Source organism: Protopterus annectens, chromosome 2.part1 (genome assembly GCF_019279795.1).
Source record: "Protopterus annectens isolate FY-2018-M chromosome 2.part1, PAN1.0, whole genome shotgun sequence".
NCBI classification, from domain to species: Eukaryota; Metazoa; Chordata; order Ceratodontiformes; family Protopteridae; genus Protopterus; species Protopterus annectens.
Window position 1 is genome coordinate 1,941,763,766 of NC_056729.1, and position 13,066 is coordinate 1,941,776,831.

The following is a 13,066-nucleotide window of genomic DNA, read 5'->3' on the forward strand; positions in this document are numbered from 1 at the left end:
ATTGATGGTAGCCCACTGAACACTGAAGGCAAAATAAGAGATCTGGGGACACATGCTGACAGCAACCTCTCCTTTGACCACCACATTGCCACTGTGATCAGAAAGTGGCACATCTCATTACCAAAGTTTTGCATCCAGGAAGAAAGAGGTCATCATCTCTCTCTACTCTTCCCTCATTAGACCAGTCATCTAGTATAATGACCCATTTGGCATGTACCTCACAAAACACATGTAACAACTGGAAAGGCCACAAAAGTACTTCACCAAGAGGATTATAGGCCTTAAACACATGCCCTGCATGGACAGACTCAAAAATCCCTAGCTTTTTTATGTCTCATATCATCTATTAGGAGGCGATCTCAGTTTGACTTACAAAGCCATGTTTGAAAGCCCTGTTAGAAATGTTACACCTAAAGAAATCCCAATCCCGCCACACCACACGCTCTAGAGACCTCAAACTCATTACCACAGTCAACAGAACATGCTGGAGGGACAGGTTCCTTACCCAGAGACTGCCCAAGCTCTGGAATAGACTCCCCATACATGTCAAGCAGAGCACCTCACTTGCCCTTTTCAAGAGAAATCATGATGAGTGGATGGGAAGTAGAAAGTTCACCCTGGGATCACTCCAGTGGCTCTACTTGATAGAGGCACCAGGAACTAATGGCGGTGTGATGCCAGGGAAGTCCTATGGGCTAGGCTTGTAAAGGCTCCAGGGCCTTTGGCCTAGTACACACCTATGAACCTATGATCCTATGATTTTTATCAGTTTTTATATACTAAAATCCCTGTGGTCCCTGCTATGTTAGGAATTCTAAAAAAATATAAAAGTAAGAAAAATCTCCACCATAAGGTTGATTGTGTCTGCTGCTGGTTCTAAAACACATTCATTTACAATTTTTATTGACTGTGTTGTTAGACCAGCAAATCATCAACAGATATCAGTTAGACAGACAACTAGTGCAGATTGTCTGCAGTATGTGTGCCCCACACATCTGTGCATATCCTGTGAGGAAACCCCAACCACCCTTGTAAACAAAGTGTGTCTCAGCCAGGGTGTACTTGCATCTGGGACAGTCCAGAGATGCCCTGGGATGCTATGGGAGGGCCACAATCAGCTGCCAGCTGTATCCTGGCAAAATTCATGACAGAAGTTTGCAGCAATGTGGATGAGTGCATCCACTTTCCGTCCCCCATGGAGCAAAAACTGTAGTGCATCAGTTTGACAGCATTGTGAACTTTACCCGTTTATTTGGTGCAATAGATTGTATAAACACAGCAATGAGGACACCTGTATATCCTGAAGCAGAACAATACAGCAACAGAAAGGGGTGGCCATCCCTGAAGTGATAGGTTCTGTGTGCAGCAGAAGGCAGCATAACAAACATCACAGCAACAAACCCTAGATGTGTCCATGATGCTGCCATTTGGGGGAAAGCAGACTGAGGGCTGCATTTCAGCAAGGTGGGTGAGTAAAGGAACAAAGCTAGGATGTAAGTTAAGAACATCCCTCATAACTATACCCATACTGAGTAAATGTGTGTTTCTTCCCCACAACAGGTGACTGTGGTTATCCACTTGAGCCATGGCTAAGGACACCATGCCATGAACAATCCAACTCTGCAGAGGTGGCCTACAATACAGCACATGCAACAAACCGGAACACCCTTGAGTGTGTGTTCTGTGTACTTCAGGCTAGGTTCAGATGTCCAGACACACATATATCCTTTGCATATTGAACCAGTAGTTATAAGACTTGAGTTAAGAACCATCAATGAAGAAATATCTGTAACACCAAAAGGACATAGTCCACACTGATAATATTGGAATCTGTAGGATTCCATACCTACACTGCAGAATATATACAGTTACCTTTAAGACATACAGATGATCCATAAATAAGTCTTTATGTACAGTTTACTTTGGCTCTGTAAATATGTCTATACAACTGCATATAGGAAATTAATGCACATCCTTAATGCAGATGGCAACACCTGTATGCATAAAGTTAATAGAGGCAAAACTGAATTAAGTTGCAAACAATTGTCTTAAAGCACACAATGCCAATAAAGATAATTTTAATTAGGTACATTTCAGAATGATTAATGTTAATAGAGGTAACATTCCCCAAAACAGAAATGATAACAGATGGCAATTAACCTTATCAGCTTCATACGCATCAGGTATCATTGAAAGGGAGAGCACTTAATGTGTACCCATCTTCAAGTCCCATTTGCACCATACATAATTAATGAGTTTCATTAAAATTCCAGGCTTTTGAATCCTATTTACACACCTCCACATAACTTCTCAAAATTTGGCGCATTAAATAATAGCTTAGCATAACAGGCAGGTGCTTCACACAAGTACGCAATAAATATCAATAAATGGTACCATGTGTAACACGTGCCCATTATCATCCGATGATCTGATAACATGACATAAGTGCCCCTTTTAAATGCTGATTCTGATGCATTTACAAATCAGACCATTGCTATCTGCAAACTGAGTGGGACCTCAATGAGCTTTTTTTCAACTTTTTCAGTTCAAATACATTTTCCATTGGAGTATTGAGCTTGCTACTTCTAGGAGGCTGCAATACCTCCATGTGACCAATTGAAGCCGAGGTTGAGACCACCAGGATGCTGACTGTCTGTCTGTGCTGGAGTAGAGTACTGGATGAGAATCAGGTAAGGAACTTTGCAATGATCACCATCTGGAACGAGATTGTGAAGGAGGTTCGGAGACATATGGGGATCTACTAGACGGGAGTGCAGGTTCGCTACTGCTATGATGATCTGCATCACAGTGATACCGAGGAGCTTCATCACAAGGTCAGCGAGATATAGAAACAGCCCATGGATCCTTACAGTAAGTGCAACTATTTTACATATACCTGAGTATTCCTAAAGAATTTAGAGATTAGTTGTGCCTCAAATATGTAAGATAGATGGCTTTTATTACCATTAATTAGTTGTTCTGACAAGTAGCTCCTCTGGATAATTGAAAAGACAGGGCAACTGCTCTCTATATCATTATAGATTCTATTCCCATGCTGTTAATTTATTTAATAATGTATAATTCAGAACTTTGTAGCTGTACATATGTTTTCCAACATACAATGACATAATTTCACACATCCACTGTACTCATGTATCACTGACACATATGACACCTAGCCCGCTGATGACTATGCATTTTGTAGTTATAATATGACATTATCACTGACTTTAGCATTGTATGTCTGAATAGTAACTCATAATAACTTCTTTACTTCATTCCTCTTAATAAAGTGAGCAATCTTACTACAGTCCCACTTTTTTAAACCAAGAGGAATGCCTGTCTGACTGGTTATTCATATGTTTTCTGTTGGGAGCGCTACAGAATCCTGAAAGCCCCAAATCCTGAAGACCAAAATCCTGAGACCAAAATCCTGAAAATTCAAAATCCTGAAAACACACAGGATACTTATTCCAGCACAAGTACATACAGAAAGAAATAAAACATAAACTATATTACTGTTCTACAAGTATAAGTAGGGGGACTGTGCCCCCCACACCCCCTGCTACTTAAATATATCAACTCCAAGATTGCACTTAGTGTAGTGAATTGCAATCTTGGAGTTGATATATTTAAGAAGCAGGGGGTATGGGGGTGCAGGGGGGCTTCCCCCCTGCATATAGTTGAAGGGTAATATGTTTCTGTATGTACTTGTAGTGGAAAATAGTAAGTGTTGGTATCCTGTGTGTTTTCTGGATTTTGACTTTTCAGTATTTTGAGTTTTCAGGATTTTGAGCTTTCAGGATTTTGGTCTCAGGATTCTGGTCTTCAGGATTTTGGGCTTTCAGGATTCTGTAGCGCTCCCTTTCTGTTATGTGTTCATAACTGTTATTTCTTTACATTACAATGGCCAATGACTGTCAGACGTTTCTGTATTCATCCATTAACCACAAGAACATGAATCAACACAAACAGGACCAGTCTGTTAATAAAAAAACATGTGCTGCCTCTACACCCTGTAAGGAGACCATACAGCTTGCCTATATTTTGGCATGTTGTGGGTTCAACTCCACATTGGGGAAACATATCATTAACATGTTATATTGGTTTATTTCACACATACTCAAATCTTCTTCTCTAGAGAACTGTTTATTGATGTTAACATGTATTTTGTACATGGTTAGGAATAAAAATGCATTGAATTCTTGCAATTATGGATGTAATCCATAACAGTCTGTTAGCAGAAGCTCTTCAAGTACATGTATAATAAAGCTTGCTACAGATTGTGGTATGTCTGACAAAGTTTTGTGTAATATGGTATTATTTTCTAAAGTGCTATTAGGGTTGCTTTGTAATTCACTATTAAATTCACTTCAACAACCACCTCATCCTTATCTTTGAGGGAATCAGATGGTCAGAGTTACATTTGAAATGTACAACAGATAAATACAGTTATGTATGCATTTGCTTTGTGATGTGCACTTTGTCAAGAAATATCTTTGAATGAAGTCCTCCCACATACCTTCCTGTCTCATTGATTTACAGCACCTTTATGTCTTTGTTAACAGAAGTTGCATGATACATGACACTGTCCCACTGTCTCATTGCCTGAGGAAAGAAGGTTTTCCATTGCCATTAATGGTTGTGACCACATTGCTGATATGAATTCATGCTTGGTAAGTATTTACTTACATGTCCAGCAGGTATTCCTTTTGTGAAATCCTAAACCATGATCCATATTAATAGTCCATCCCCCATCCAGGTGATGTCATCACACAAAGTCTTTTAACTGCATTCACAACATAGAGCTTTGGTCAGGATATATTAGCTAGGCAGGTTAGTGTCAAGATTAGATGTACAAACAAGCCACAAGTTTGAATCTAATACCCTTCCATTTGTGTGTAACATTGCAAAATGTGGCTGTGACTTAATTGCAGTTCTTCAGAAATAAATTTTGTAGAACCTGATCTGAGTGATGTAGATCCCTGTTATTTGTGCACTACATTATTCATAGTATCTTTTTTTTTCTTTTTTCAGGTGGCCAGAGCTGGAACCAAGCCCAGTGCATTGAGCAGATGCAGAAGCTTGAGGATCAGCAGAGGGAGTGAGGTATGTTGATGACATTTTCAGTTTACTTAAATGAAATGCATTTGATTCTTGTTACAGGCCTGCATTTTTACATTACCATGCATATTACTTAGAATCCCTGAATATCCATCATGCATCAGTAAGGTAAGTGTAATAATCACAGTATGCCTGTGCTTAACAGCTTGTTTCAATTCCAAATATTTGGAAATATAATTTAGTGTGAAGCCGTGTTTTAGGCAGATAGTGTTTGAAATGCAGGCCATAACCTAAATGACAGTCAGGTTTGTATCTATAACACATATTAGGAGGTGGATGTTTTGCTTTTAAGGTTGTAGAACTTTTAGTGCTATTTATAATATAGAGGTTGCTATACTTGTATGTGGGGACATTTTTCCCAGTGACTGATTGTACATAGCCTGCTTATTTACAATGGGAATGGAAGCCTGCTGTGTCAGTATTCACACTGTTTGCAGTCGGTGGAATATTCCTGTCCTTAAGTTCAACATTGGGATTATATCTGCCTACAATACCTTGGGTGGTTTTGTTAAAACATATGTGAATCATGTGTTTGTGGATACCTTAGCAGATAGACATTTCTTTGCAACATTTCTTGGTCAGTAAATATCATCAGGATATTTCATTTTGCAAGCTACTGTTTCCTAATAATTATAGGTATTGTCATGCACACATTTGTACACATACAATACTGTTTGAATAGCATATAATAGATTCTCATGTGTTACAGGCTGTGATGAATGAACATTGTAAGTATTTGTTACTGTTGTTTTCATTATGCTGATGTGCATTCAGCCCATTACCATGCTGCCTGGATCAGATGTTTGTCATACGGCTTGCATAGTTTCCAAATGTTGTCATGTAAAATGTATTTTCACTTTAGCAATGTCAATTGGTGGTTGTTCATATGACTCCGCTAAGACTACAACTTACATTCACAGACAGACATATGTTCTCAGGGAAGACACGTCAGTGAAAAAGAAACAGAATAATGACATGCTGACCATTTTACTGAGACAGTCAAATTTATTAAACTGTGCAGGTCATGATAATAATATCTTGATGTTTACAAGCTTTTATTTTGCCAAGTTCCAGTTATGGTAATGTGTCATGAGTCAGTTTCATTTATGATTCCATTAAAATGCAGGAAATGTTACATGTGCTGGCTTTGCATATGCTTGCCAGGCTTCATGCTGGCCAATATTCAAATGTCCAAGTTTGTTTGTTTGTCTTTTCAGCTTTTCCTGGTTAGGGGTCGCCACAGCGGAACTCCGGTCCGCTAATGATTGGCAGTAGATTTGTATGGTGCCAAGTTGCCAGCCTGACACCCAACCTTCAGCAAAGGCATGCCCATTTACACATCTCTTTTGGAGGCCACTCGATTGCAGGGAGAACATGCAGACTCCACACAGAAGGCGCCCCAGCTGTGAATCAAACAGGAGAACCTCTTGCTGTGAGGCAACAATGCTACCGCTGTAATGTCCAAGTGATGTCATGATTCCGACTGGTAATCTGTGTTATGCATGCCATTGCTCAGCCTTGACAGCCTTAATTGAACTGCTCACGTTGATAATGGACACATACTCCCTGACATATTCTGTTATTGGACATTTCCATAACTATAGTTAAAGTGACATAGGGAAGGTGCTGAGTGCTTTAGGAGCCATTCAGTAGAAACTATTGTGTTGATTATACTTATGCTACTTGCTAATGTTTACAACATTTGAAACTGAACTGTATTTTAAATAACATCTATGGATGCTACTATCCCCCAATCTCATATATTTGTATTTGCAGAACTTGCATTTAGGTGAAATGTTAATTAGAGTAAGCATGCTAGATAGGAGGTGAGCAGATCAGTTTCAATTTAAGGCCAACTCTGATCTTCATGGGAAATGGGAATAGGCATTTGCTTTTCATTTGTCATGTTTTGCATTTCATCTCGAGAGAGCACGGGACCCATGTGTGATCACCTATCAAAGAGAAAAGAGGAGCACATGCCAGGCCTCTTCCAGAGTCCTCTGATGATGATGATGATGATTATGATGATAAGGAGGAAGAAGTTGGACCAGATCTCTTTATTCGTAAATTGAACTTGGAGAGTATATTTAAGAACCAGAGTTTTATACAGAAAGAGTGTAGAGTGTTATGTGCATTTAACCCACCTTTACCCCCTATTTTGTCAATATTTGAGTGTGTTTGTGAATTGGATTTACGTGATGCTTTAGACAATAATAAATATAGGTTCATGAACAAAGTAATGAATTTCAACAAATCAGATTGGGATAAACTTAACTTTTTAAAATTTCAGAATGTAAGGTTACAAAACCTGATAAAGGGGGCAGTCTTGTATTTTTCGATGAGAATGATTGCAAGGAACGTATGATAAAATTACTTAACGCTGATAATTATGCTGCAGCCTCACTAAATGAATGGACTCCAGAATCTCTCTGGATCTGTATAATTACTTGTCTAGTTTAGTACCCCTTACACCTGTCATGTTTGGAATCCCCAAGGTCCGTAAAGACCTGGAGGACCCACCCTTTCACCCAATTGTGAATATGAAAAATTCCATCACCTACCCTATAGCTAAATATGTGGATACAGTGTTGAGGACGTTCATTGAACAAGTAGATCATATTTGTAAAGATTATTGGTCCTTTCTGAGTAATATTAATAATCTTGAATATAAGGACAGTATTATATTTTTGACCATCGACGTAAAAGAACTTTACACTGTTATACTCCCAGTAACGGGCATTGAATGGGTAACCAGTATTATAAAAGAAAAGGGTAGTACTACAAGGGAAACTGAACTTATGCAGGAATTATTAGATCTGGTACTAACTAACAACTATTTCATGTTTGAAGGGAGGTACTATTTGCAAAAAAATAGGTGTCACAATGGGCTCTTCTTGTGGGGCAAATTTTGCCAACCTCATGATGGCCATTGGGAACAACACTTTGTTTTTAATAACAACATGTTCAAGGGAAATATTTATTATTATACCAGATATTTGGATGATGTCTTTATTATGTTTGATGGTGACATTGTGGACATTCTGAAGTTCGTGAAATATCTAAATGATTCCACTCAATTTCTGTTTTTTACTCACAACTTAGGTATGGAGAGTATTCCATAGTTGGATATGGAATTGTACGGGGATAGGGACCATAAAGTGTTTAAGGCTAAGATCCATAGGAAACCTACCTACTCTAATTCACTCCTTCACTACACCAGTAGACATCCACAGTGACAGAAGCGATCTGTTGTGAAGGGCCGATTGGTGAGAGCAGCCCGCATGGTGTGTGAAGATAATGAGTTTCTGGCGGAATGTCAAACGTTGTGTGACATGTTTTTGAAATGAGGGTACCCCCTGCAATTATTGGACAAATTGGTGAATGAAGGGAAATATAATAGAGTTAATGGGGTTTTTAGTCCTATCGTAATATTAAGACAAGATTTTAACAGATCAACAGTGCAGGACAGTGAGTATATTCAACCTGACAGGTCACGTGTATTTAACGTCAAATTTATTACATCATGTAGTCTGAATGCTCCCATTATCCAACACATTTTGTATACGAATTGGAACTTATTAACTTTGGATGTTTCTTTTTAGGGCTCATTCTAGGGTCAGGACCTAGGAATGCATATAAAAGGGGCCCCAAATTGAAAAGTTTGTTGGAGAGGGGAAAGATTAAACCAGTGAGAGCCCCTGGTATGTACAATGTGAGAGCTGTCCTTACTGTAGATTTATGGAGGTTGGAAACATTTTCACTGTTAGGGGAAGAAGATATTCTAGTAATAAAAGGTTCAATTGTGGGTCTAAAAGTGTGGTCTATTTGGCTACCTGTAAATTGTGTCCTTGCTTTTATGTTGGTAAAACTGACCGTAAGTTGAAGGACAGAGTATATGAACACATTTATAGTATCAAAAAACTAAAGTTAGAGAACGCGTTGGCTAAACATGTCCAAGAAGACCCTGAACATAGTTTCAGCTTTAGAGTCATCGACCAGGTAGAGCAGGATCCCAGAGGAGACCCATTTGCTTTAAAATTAGAAATACGTGAATTATTGTGGCAATTAAAATTAAATGCTTACAGCCAACCAGGTTTGAGTGATACATGCTCCTTAGCCTGTGTTTTAAAATTAAGGAGTCTACAAAGGTAATGTGGGTATTGTTCATTCTTCCACATAAAGGAAGGTTTGCACAGTTTTTCTGTACTAATTTTAGATCATCTTGTTAATTATAGAAGTTTTTAGTCTAGTTAGGTCGGTCACTTTCTTTTCTAATTACTGTGTTAATTTTATATGGTTATTATTTTACATGATTTTACATAATTGCGTGTTTTTAAAGGATATAGAAAGTTATTTATAAGTTATTTATAAGTGTTCTTTTGGAGCTATACCTTTTAAGTCTTAATTAATATGGTCATGTGATTTTTCCAATTGATTTAAATGGATGTGTTTGTGATTAGTTTTTTTGTCTAAAGAAGTTTTGTTCATTGAAGCAAGACGAAAGTGCTTACTTCACTTATCTTTTTGGGATAATAAAACCCCTTTTGTGGAACTTAATACTGCCAGTGTTTTTTTTATTTTATTTTTTGAAGTGGTTTCACATTTTTACCAGTTTGTTTTGTGGACCAGATCATACCCGAGTCATCATGCTTGCTGCACCATGTAGGAGATGACACCAGGACCAGAGCAGAGATGATTATCAGTAAAATATCTGGGAGTTTGTGATCATTGTGCTTTGAATACATGATGGGAACATTCTTCCAGGATATGGCATGGGCTATGCATGAGTCATTCAGGGAGATAGCTTTGAGGTCATTCTTATAGCTCCCACCCACCTAGTCCCTCAGGTCCATAAGTATTGTCAGTGTGCTCCAATTGTGTTATGCTCCCAACATGCTGATTGCCATGTTATTGGCTGGACTGTATATGCACTGCTGTACACGCATATCCTGTTGCTACCATGCTTATGTGTTACCATCAGGTGACATTTAATTATGTTTCAGTGTTTGCATGACACAGACATTACACTTCCATCATACATTCAGCTGTCTGTGCATTGTGACAGTTAACCTGCAGCTAGTGCTACAACGAACAGGACAAACTAGTACTCCCTCCCCAACACTCAGTGATACTAAAGACAGCATAGTCTCACAGTTTAACAGATACTTGACTGAATCCATACCAGCCCTCACAAACAATAATTGTTCTGACTCTCATAGTAATCTCACTAGATACCAATAACGTCTCTTTCCAATCTGCCCCAATAAACACCATAGTTAAATATCTCAAAAGGCTTAACCCTACTACACTTGCTGTCAATTATCTACTTGCCGAATATCTAAAAATTACTACAGAATCAATATCGTATCCAATATTCATATTAATAAATCGATACATCTCAGAACAACAAGTCACTAAAATTTGGAAAGTATCACATATTATCCCTCTACATAAAGGTGGAAACTCAACAGAATTATCAAATTACTGGCCAATAGCTATACTATCGACATTATCAAAAATACTTAAGAGGTGCATCCATTCACAAATCTTAAACTATCTAATAACCAACACTCTTCTATCTCACACATATGCCTTCCATCCTCCCACCCTAATCATAGCACTACAACCATCCTTGTTAAATTTACTAACATTATTAACCACCATCACGATCATAGCAATTTAGTTTCCTCCATTTTTTTTTATCTGTCCAAAGCATTTGATACTGTCTCCCATTCTAAACTCTTAACTATACTCTTGGAACTTAAGCTTAGCCATTCTGCATTTACTTGATTCCAGTAATACCTAACTGGATGCCAGCAAGCTGTAAAATGGCAACCAAATCTCTCTTCATTACCACCTGTAAACATGGGAGAACCACGGGGATCTATTCTAGGCCCTCTCTTTTTTATAATCTTTTCTAACAGCCTTCATACTGCCACCCCACTTGCCTCCGTAGTTCAATATGTGAATGATTTCTCCCTGATTTATGCCACCCCAACACTACAAAAACTCCAAAAAATCAACCAGCAGTCATTCAGTGCAATGGAATCTTGTCTAAACAATGCACAGCTTACACTTAACCCACCAAAACAAAACTCATGCTCTTCTATCCAACCAGAGCTGCAGCCCCACCCACCATTCAATATATCATCAATAAACTACACAATTATTTCTCCAGTTTGCCACAGAAAATTAGTTGGAGTGGTCACTGATTATAATATAAAAGTTGACATACACATATCACAGACCATAAAAAAAGTTCACTAAAAACTAGGATCCCTGTACAGAAAGTGACACTTTCTAAATAAATCTTCAATGGCCACTATAGCAAGAAACCATCTTATCTCTACACTACTATATGCCTCACAAATTCTTGCAAACATTCAGAAATCTGAACTAGGAAAACCCAGAACTTGCTATAATAAAATCACAAAGTTTGCCACAGTAACAAATTTCAGATCCCATCACTGGGTACTTACGTATGATCACAACCACATTTCGAACAGGGCAGATGGCTCATTTCCAAGCCATTTAGTTTTCTCTCTGCCTAATGATGTTTTAGTGTTGAAACAATGTTTTATTTGAAGGATGCTTCATGCTTCCTTCAGTTTTGCTGTCTTTATAGTGTTTACGTAAGTACCCTCATTACTAAAGTGGAAATAGACCAAAATGTTTGAGTTTCTACTGATTAATATACAGGTAGAAATACTGCTTCATATCCGCAATAAACACTATGAAGACAGCAAAACTGTAGGAAGCATGAAGCATCCTTCAAATAAAATGTCATTTCAACAGTTAAACATCATTAGAGAGAGTAAAAACTAAACAGGATAGTTTTGCATCAGCCAAGGATCGGGACTGTCTGATGTCATTCTTAACATCGCAGGGTGAAGCACAGACCAGTAACATCGCAATTACTTTGACGCCAGAAACATTATCTGACAGGCCTGAAAGATCACTATCATACCTCTCAACTGTCTAGATTTTTGCAGAGTGTCCAGATTTATGCCTTGTATTTTTGGTCAGTTCCTCTTAAATGCTGTGCTATTCTGGCAAATCACTGTGGAATGCTGTCGCTAAATCATACCATACATTTGCATTTCAGACTTTATTTCCTCCAGAAAATGCATGATAACACGAGTCCTGTTATTCTAGCATCCTTCTAAGAACAATATTTAAATTTTGGACCATTTGCTCACTACATATCTCAGCAGGGGTACGGCTTGGAAATGAGCCGTTTGTCCTGTATGGAATGTGGTTCTGATAATACAGAAGTACCCATCATTATTTGTCTTTAAAACAACTATCCTTGCTTGAACAACCAAATCTACTTGCTTATAATTAACTTACCTACGCCCATCAAATACTAAATCAGCCAGAAAAAATATCAGTACTTCAAAATCCACTAATACACTATTCAGATAGTAGGGTATTGTTTTCCAGTAACAAATCCTTCTTAAATATATCCAAACCTAACAATGCAGCTGGAGTTTCCCTTTACTCAAACTGCATAGCTAAAACTTGGAATTCCCTGCCATTAAATATCATAAAAACTATTAACACTTCCAACTTTAAAAAACTTCTCAAATCACACCTATCAGAATCATGGACCTGCTCTTGCAGAAACCATGGTTAGGAAATAAAGGTCTTAAGGCAGCTAAAGGAACAGAACCTGTTATTTTTGTAGTTGAATAGTATACCCCTACTAAGCACATGTACACTTAACTTGCTTGTTTTCTACCTACCATCACAGTACTGCTATTCTGTATATCCTTTTTAGACTACATGATTGCATCAGTGAAATGTATAATACGTATTTTCATTTTATACTTGTATCTGAGATTGAATCAATATTTGTATCTGTATGTTGTATATGTATCTTACGGTTATTTATAAATGTGGAGCTTTTCTCCCTGGGTCTCCTCTGAAAAAGGACAGTTTG